This window comes from Alligator sinensis, unplaced genomic scaffold (assembly GCF_000455745.1).
Source record: "Alligator sinensis unplaced genomic scaffold, ASM45574v1 scaffold565_1, whole genome shotgun sequence".
NCBI classification, from domain to species: domain Eukaryota; kingdom Metazoa; phylum Chordata; order Crocodylia; family Alligatoridae; genus Alligator; species Alligator sinensis.
Window position 1 is genome coordinate 217,637 of NW_005842234.1, and position 9,251 is coordinate 226,887.

Genomic DNA, 9,251 nt, shown 5'->3' on the forward strand with positions numbered 1-9,251 from the left:
CGAAGGAAGCAGGGACCCGCCACCGCCCCGCCGCTGTCGTCATCACAGGGCGACACGCACCGGAGAAAGACCCCGCGGGCCCGAGCCCCCCACGCCGAGGCTCGCACTAGTGCTGGGAGCTGCAAATGTAGCAAGTGGGCCGCTAACAAGCGCAGGTGGCTGGCGAGGTCGCGTTCTTGTGACGTCACGGGGCCGCGTTTTCCCCGACGGGGTTCCCTCTCTGGTCGGCGTCAGCATCTCCCTCTCCCAGGAGCGGCGGAGCTGCGCACGCGCGGTGCCCACAGCGACCGGGGAGCTGGAACTGCCTCAGCCCCGCGGCGGCGGCGCGAATGTCTGTTGGAAGCACGTGTGGGGGTGGGGGTCTCATCATCCCCTTCCCCCACCAAAAAAGCTGGGGCGGCTGTTGCCTGGTGTAGGGTAATTACCGTATTTGTACAATAATTTCAGGCGTTGTAGGATGTGGGATCAATAATAGTAAAAGTTTTCAAAAGGTACCATAGGTTGTTGGTTGTAGCTGCCTTGGTCTGAGGACACGGGTAGGTCTGGTCTGGTTCTTGGAGTAAACGTGATATCTTTTATTAGACTAATTGGAAAAAAGTTCTTGGCAAGCTTTGGAGCACAGTCACCCTTCTTCAGGCATGGGGAGGCTCTGCTGTTCTTGTACTCCAAGAAATGAAAGAAGCTAAAAGTGTGGCAGGATGTCCGTGAAAATGTAAACAGGTACAATTAAAAACAAAAGGTGAAGCAGAGGGGGGAGGGGGAAGAGAGCAGGGGGAAAAAAAGGCTGAAGGGAGGCACTGCAGTGATAGAGTACAAGGTAGAAAAGAGGCTGTTAGGCTCTGGGAAAATTAAGATGGTAAGCAGTTCATACAGGTTTGTTTGAGCCTGAAAGCTTGCAGAAAAAGAGATTTTTTTAATGTGATTTCCTAGTTGGTTTAATAAAAGGTGTCATTTCTGAACCAAGAGTTCTACACTTTTGCATTTCTTTTTGTCTTAGACCAACACGGGTACCAAATACATCCTTCAAAATGTAGGTATATTTTTACTTTTCAGATGCACGTGCGCACACACACACACGTGCAGTAAATATAGAGGGAATAGAACATTTTGATAAATATGAGGTGTGTTTTTGTTGTTAAAGTTCTTTAAGAAGCCCTTGAAAAAATGCCTGCTTTTGAAAGGAATGGCTAACATGATATTTAAAGTCTCAGAGAGTTCACCACAATCCTGAAAAAATTCAGACATGTGGGTACTGTAGCAGCTTTACAAATGTGGATTGGGATGAATTTAAATATACCAGGTTGTTGGCAAACCAGTCTTGCCAAATTATGGCCTAATGTAGTAAGGCATTGAATGCTTTGGACTCCTATTGAAATCAATGAGAGTTAATTTGAGTCACTCTTGACATTGTGAAATTGAAACCTGGTTAATTATGATTTCAAAATGTTAAAAAATTAAAACATAACCTGTTAAATGTTTTAATTTTAATATAAGTGTTTTCAAAAGTAGCATTTCCTTTGTTGAAATGTACTCTGATAAATGAGCAAGATAATCTTGGATAGAAATCTTGCAAAGAATGAATTTTCTTTTAAGTTTCTTAAGTCTGATATCAGCTGCGCTAAACAAGTATAGTTCTACTGATTTAAGCAGGGTGGTGTTAATTTACCTCATCTTTGGATCTGGGCCCACAATCATAGCTTTAAAAGTAATATGGTGAATGGCAATTCTATCCCAACATTCCCAGTATTGTGCTTTTTGGGTTTTATTTTCCCAAGGTCCTTGTCTCATTTTTATCTTTTTGATCAAAAAATGCAAAGGAACTTTGCCAAAATGTCTTTGCAAGTCAAAGGTTTTCCCATGGCAGAGAAATTTGAACTGTGAAATAAAAGATTCAGGGATGTTGGCTGTTTGAAATTTAAGAATGACATCAAAGGACTGGATGCTGTAGCCTTACATATTACAAAGGTATTATCTAGCCAGCTACACTACATAACCTCCAAATTTTATATCCTTCTGTGTTATATCATTTGGTTCCACTGCTTAGTCAGTTCCATCCACACATCATCTCTCACATAGTTCCTGTAATCAATCATACATTGAAATTTTTTTTATCTGTGTCTCTTGAAACAGCCTCCTCATGTCCCTCCTGCTTCTACTGCCATGGTTATCAGTTTTGATGCACTAAACTGGGGGGGAGGGGGGAACAACCTGTGGCATGGGTAGGCTGTGGATGTCATGTAGGAGTTGGGGTGGAGGGGATGGCAGGGATGAACAGCCTGGTGGCAGATAGGCCCAGAAGCAAAACACAAAAAGCATTGGGCAGACAGCATGGGGAAGGAAGCAGAAGTGAGAGCAGCAAGTCAGGCAGGGAGCAGAGGCCTGGGAGCAGAAAGTGGTGTAGCAGATTGTGGAGGGAACAGGGATTAGAGTGGCATTTGGGGAAATTGTGGGGCTAATCTGCGGCATGCCTACCAAAAATGGTGGCCCCCACTGCACTGAACAGTGGTTGGTTTCACCAGGTGAGTGCTTTTTTGGGGTCTGTTTTCTGCTGTGCTGTGTCTTAGGACTCTCGCAATCAATATATACTTGAGACTTAGTCATAGGGATGCCATCTTAGTAAAGACCTTAAGCACACGATTAACTTGAAGTACTTGAGTAGCTATCCTTTTTGGCAAAGCATTTGAACAGGTGCATACATTCCCATAAAGTCCATTATATTGAAGTCATAGCAGGACTTAAAAGCACGTGCCTATGTATCTTGCTGTTCTTTTCATCCTGTGCCCCATATCTTTCCTCTTCCCAATTTTCCCTTTTCCCTGCCAGAACATTAGCAAGTCTCTGCCCCATCAGATGTCAACTAGGAACAGAAACTTTGCTTTGAGAAAGATTGAGGCCTCCAGCCTAATATTTTGAGTTATGAAAAGCAATCATTTAGCAGGCACTCCTCTATTTAATTTGTTGGTGTTAGCTCGCCATCACCATTATACTCACTGTATAAAAGAGGGGTGATTGAGCTGTTTTCTTTTTCTTTTTATTCTCCTAATGACCATGCTTTGTCTCCAGAAAACCATACTTTCCTGGTTCTTTGTTGGGCACTTTCCATTTTCTATACCTTTTTCTCCATCTTACGTTTAGTCTTTAGCTGGGTTTCTCTCATTTACTGCTCTCTGTCACAACCCAAAGGGTGTGATTTTTGTTTTTGTGTGCTTCGGCACTGCTAAATTGTTCCCGTTAAATTATAGCTTCTTTGCACGGTGGAGTTTTCTGCTGCAAAAGAGAACCCCCGGTGCAAGGGAGAATTTCCCGCCAATTTGAAGCTTTCTTTGCAGGGTGCATTTCTTTGTTGCAGCACAGAAATGCTCGTTGCAAAGAGTTCCCGCCATTTGTATGCTAATTCGAGTCCCATTATTGGCCAGTTCTAAATTATTCACACGTGGCGGCTAGTGATTGGCTTGCTAGCCGTATAAAAGGCTTGAGTGGTTTCCGCCCAAGTTGGAGGACTCCACGAACACCCGGAGGAGGAGACTTCACGCTGTGTGAAGATCTCTAAGCGCTGCGGATCCTTACGGACCCAACGCATTTCAAGCAGGCAACAGAGGTCTGATCAGCCTCTAGCCTCTCCCCGTCGTCGATCGCAGTCCAGACGTATCCCTCCCTGCGCGCAAAAGAACCGGACCCACGGAGCCTAGCAACCTTCGTGTGAGTCCTTGCCGGATGACTTCAGAGCTCTTCTACCCGGGTTCGAGTCCTGCAGGTTTATCTTCCCGTCACCAAAAACCCTTGCAACGTACCCTTGTGTTTTACATCTTCCCGTCGCCGAAAACCCCTTGCGACGTACCCTCGTGCCCTGCAGGTTCGAGTTTTGTTTTCTTTCCTGTCTGTAACTGCAACTCAAGCAAATTTTCCAGCCTACACCACTGCCATCTTGGTGTAAGTAAACAATCTTTTAAACTACCGCTAAGCGTTTGTGCCTAATTCCAGCTTGACAGCCTCCCCTCTCCGACCCGGCGTGCCCGGGCTGCTGGCCACAGCCCGTGTGCAGCACGGAAAAGGGCTCGGGTCGCTCCCGGCCTGCACACTCTCTAGCGTGCATGTCCCTTTGGAAACATAATTGTTGTTGTTAGCAATCCCTCCAATTGAGGATGAGCTTTACCATGGCTCACTGATGGGTCTTGAGATGACTTAAAGAGTCCAATCCTTGAGCCACAGATCCATTCACAGATGTTGCAGGTCTTTCTGCGGGGGAGAGCACTCTTCTTTTCCTTCCTCTGTTCTCTGCTTTGAGGGCAAAATACTTTACCCTGAAGAGAGCTGCCACTTGGTTGAGGTTGCGGCACCTTTGGAGTCGGTTAACAGCCTGCTTCTCCCAGTTCTTGATATTGACATCCATTTTCTTGAGGTATGTCTGTAATGTGTGCTTGTAGAGTTTGCTGTAGCCGCTGCAAGATATCAGGCTGCATCTAAACTGGGAGTAGAGCACTTGTTTTGGGAGTCAAGAGTCAGGCATCTGCACACAGTGTCCAGTCCAATTACATTGGTGCTGGAGGATCACTGACTCAGTGCTGGTAACACTGGCTTCAGCAAGGATGCTGGTGTTTGTGTGGTGATCTTCCCAATGATGTGGAGGATTTTCTGGTGTTGATGATACCTTTCCAGGCTCTTGAGATGGTGACAGTAGGTCACCCACATTTCACATCCATAGAGGAGAATGGGGATGTTGACTGCTTTGTAGACTTGGATCTTGGTGTCTTTTCAGAGATTGTGATGAATAAGACACGTGAAACAATTTCCCAAAGGAAGCACTTGTGAACTGGATCCTGTGCTGGATTTCCTCATCAATGTTCACTCTCTCAGCAAAATGGCTACCAAGGTAGGAAAAAGTCTTGACTAGCTCCAGGGTCTCTCCCTGGTTGGTAATTTGGGGAAAGGGGTCACATTCATGGCCTGGAGCAGGCTAATACAGCACTTCAGTCTTCTTGACACTGAGAGAGAGGCCCACAATGGTAGAATTCTCCAAAAAGATCCAGCACAGTCTGGAGGTTTTCCTCAGTGTTCACAAGGATAGCACAGTCATTGGCATAATGAAGGTCCAGGATGGTTGTTTTGAGTACTGTAGTCTTCGACCGAAAATGACCCAGGTTGAAGAGCCCTCCATCCATTTGGTATTCAGTGTCAATTCCAGAAGGAAAGGTAATAAGAACCAGGATGACTGTCAGATAAATGGGGAGCAGAGTTGGGGCAATGACGCATCCTTGCTTGACACTGGTTTGCATGACAAATGGATCTGTCTCCAATCTGCTACACAGAATGGTCACAGTTATCTGTTCATGGAGAAGTCTCAGGACTTTGTTGACTTTTCTGGACATCCAAATTTGGCCTTACTTTCTACAAGGCTTCACGTCTGATGGAGTCAAAGGTGTTAGTAAGGTCAGTGAAGGCTATATACAGGTCCACCTGTTGTGCCTGACACTTTTCTTGGACCTGGTGGGAAACAAAAATCATGTCAATTGCTCCATTGTATTGTCTGAAACCACACAGAGATTCCAGCAGGACTCTCTCAGAACGAGGTATAAGACCGAGGTATAATTTGAGGAGGATGTGGTTGAGGATTTTCCCTGCTGTGAAAAGGAAAGTGATATCTTGGCAGTTCCCATGCACAGACTTATTTCCTTTCTTGATGATAGTCACGATGTTGGCATTCATCAGGTCTCCATGAATCTCTTTGTTGTTCCAAATGTGAAGAATAAGTGTGTGGAGTCTCAGTACCAGTTCCTCACAGTCAGCTTTGTAGATTTCAGCAGGTATGCCATCTGGTCTACTAGCCTTGTTGCTATTGGCTTCCTTGGTGACGTGCTAGATTTCTTCTAGGATATGAGAGTTTGTAAAGGTTCCCCTTTCATACTGTTGGGGCATGGACTTGATAGCGGTATCTGCCACAATTGACTGATGGTTCAGGAGTGCCTCAAAGTGCTCTTTCCATCTAGCTTGGAAGCTTAGATTCATCATCTTTGAAGAGCATCAAGCCATCCTACAATCAAAGGAAGTAGGACTGTGGGAAATTGGGTCATAGATGGCTTTTGTTTTCTAGAAAAAGCTATGCATGTCATGTTTGTCAGCATAGAGTTGTATCTTTGGCTTTATCTTGCCACCACTGATTTTTGATTTCCTGGACCCTCCTCCTCTGTGCTTTGAGGAGCTGATATGTTTCCTTCTTCTGCTGAGATGAGGTGCTATCTTGCCAAGCAGAATAAGCCCTTCTCTTTTGGTTGAGAAGGCTTGGATCTAGACATTGCTCTCATCAAACTAATTTTGGTGTTGACAGGTGATATAGCCAATGGATTGGATTCAGCACAGGCCATATGGATGGTGTTTTTAAACCCCTTCCAGCTTTGGATGCAGGAATCACTGGGACAAGCAGTAGGATAATTTCAAAGGTATGCATAGAACTTGTTCCTGAATCTGATCCATTCAGGTTGATCTGACCGCAAGACAGAGAGCCCCCCAATACTAATCAGTCACATTTACAATAGTACATAAGCCACTCCTTCAATAGCCACTGTCCAGGGAGTCCAGAGCTAGGAAGTCAGGTGCAAAGTGCTTTAAATATGTAGGTTGCTGATCAGAAGTAAGCTAGCTGCTGTTTTATTCATGGCTTAAAAAGGCACAAGATGTTTTGCTTAGAGATATTAAAATTGTCTAGAGACAAATCTGGTAGAAACCATAAAGGAGATATCTTAATTTTTTCATAGGATGATGAAAAGTAGTCTATTGCGCATCCTGCTTAAACATTACAGAGCTTTATCAGAAGTGTGGGTCATTTTCTGATAAATAAATGTCAGCTTTGCTAAGAAGAAGGCCAGCAGGACAGGTATAAAATGCCCTGTTTTGTTCAACATACAGCTCTCTGAGGTCAAAACATCTGACTGTGAATGGGACTGTCACCTCCTAGCCAGCGAGAATGCCCCCTGCTTGTTAACAACTAAAGATTTGTTTTTGACAAGTCTCTCTCTCAAAGTTTTATCTAGGGAGACCGCTACAGAATTTGGAGAGAAAATAAGAATATAGCTGTCATGTTGCCTTTAGTTAATCACCTGGCAGAACTCTGTCTTGAGAAACCAGTTATTGCAAATGTGATGCTGAGCTGGAGAACTCGCTGCTATGTCAGCTCCAACCAATAAATTGAAAGATGAGTTTTATACCTGTGTTACCCAAGTGATGGCATGATTATATTAAGCTAAGTGCGTCCTACAAAGTAAGTATCCAAGGTAAAACTCTCGGAATGACTACAGTCTCTCAGGTATACTTGTGTTTCCCAAAGAAGTTTAGTTTTAGTTATGTACAAATTACACTGAATTGCTAACCTGAGACCAGAGCATTGTGGTTAGAGGAAAAAAAATCCATTAACTACGTCTCACACTGTTTAAATTACTGTGAAAAACTCCAAATGTTTCAGAGTTCAGCCTACAAACATTGCACAAATGCTATGGTCAAGAGCACTGACAAGAAGAAAAAGAATCTTTGAATTGATATGTGAGCTAAAAATGTCATCCCTCTTTTTAAAGCTTTGGTTGAAATAATTTAACAGTGTAGAGTCCTGGAAAATTTCTAGGGAAATTCGAATTACTTAAGAATAATTACATGCATATTTAGTTTTGGGTTTTGTGAATTATTGTCTTAATTACTTATAAATGGCAAAGATCGACAGACTAGCATCCTGCCAACGTGACTCTGAATTGAATTGTCAGTCTTTGATAATCAGTTAATTTCTCTAGTTTCCCAAGTTCTCTTGTACAAATTGTTGGGTTAAATTGAAATGAGCAGCCCCTAATTCCATTGACCAGTGAGCTTGATTCGAGACGGGATCCATAGTTCAATGCTGGTATGAAAATCACCTGTCACTTCTAATATTGAAGTAGGGAAGTTTGCCTTTATAATGAGATTCTGGTAAGATTCTGAAGGAACTGAACATAGTTATGTTTCTTGAAAGCTGTTACTTGTTGAATTCAATTTTGATACTGTAAACAGCTTAATTGTTATTTTGTCTTCTATAGTATTTCTGTGGTTTTAAGTACTCTTCTGGCTGATAAAGCATATGTTTGTATTAGTTTTCCAATGTATATATTCAATAAAGGATACTGAACGTAAGAACAGTGAGAAATTTAGCAGTGATGGCTCGTAAATTAAATTATGTAATTCATTATTTATTTCCAACAATTTTTACAAATCTTTCCCCTTTTTTGACTAGTTGAAATTATTATAGCATGCTTTTATTTGTCATTTCTGCCCCACATCCTCATTTGTTACATTCCAAATCAGCATAATACAGGACTGGGCCTTTACAAAGCTGATTTACTGACTAAAACAGTTGTGAAAGAGAACATTTATTAGAACAGAAAAATAATTCTTGAAGTCCAAGGTAACTGTTTAATGTATGTTACAAGTGAAGAAAAACTCGAGGACATGAAGAATGTATGAGAAATTCCATAGTTTTGCTTGTTCTAAAACCTTTCTGTAGATGTCACTCTGTCACTGTAGAACTGGTTTAATCATGTTTCTTAAGCCTAGAGGAATAGAGTAGTGTCAGACTTACAAGCTCCTCTGGGAGCCTCTTCAGTGGTTTTACAATTAATGAAGAAGCAAGACATATCGGTGAGCCAGATTTGCATTTCACTAACCCCGTTCCCTGCAGATTCTGTATCACATTAACTTGGGTCAAGTTCTTGCTTACTATATATTTAAAAATGTTCTATGGTTGTTCCTAGATAGTGGCTTTCAACCTTTTCAGACATAAGGCACCCTTCATTGGTCTCAAGGCACCCCCCAGAAAATAGCAATCTTAATTTTTACTTGTTTTTCCACTACATAAAAATAATAGAGCAATTCCTCTGTTGCAAAGAACTCAGTGCACAACAGGTCAGATGTTTTTTAACACTATGAATTCCTGTTTGAAATCTATGGGTTTATTTTGCTCACACCAAACAGTGATAATGTTGCATGGCACCCAGTGGCACCTTTGAAAGGATCTAAAGGTAACCCAAGGTGCTGCGGCACCCTGGTTGAGAATCTCTGCTCTAAATATAGGGTTGCTTAATCCTCTTCACTTTGAAGTTATGGCAAAATTGCCATTCATTTTCACAGCTGTAATGTTCTGTTCTAAGTAAGTTTTATATTTTCAGGTCAGGGGGGATTGGTCATTGGAATGGAATCTGCTAGCATGGGAAAAAATAATTTTGCTTCAAGTTTCTCATAAG

At 42.6% G+C, this 9,251-nt stretch overlaps 1 long non-coding RNA gene across 1 annotated transcript; it reads left to right on the forward strand.

Moving 5' to 3' along the window:
- Positions 1–6: 6 nt before the first annotated feature.
- Positions 7–7,950, forward strand: LOC102370399. Its single transcript, XR_324281.3, has 4 exons — positions 7–417; positions 4,757–4,870; positions 6,323–6,434; positions 7,016–7,950. It is a non-coding gene; the product is annotated as an uncharacterized LOC102370399 (long non-coding RNA).
- The last annotated feature ends 1,301 nt before the right edge of the window (positions 7,951–9,251 follow it).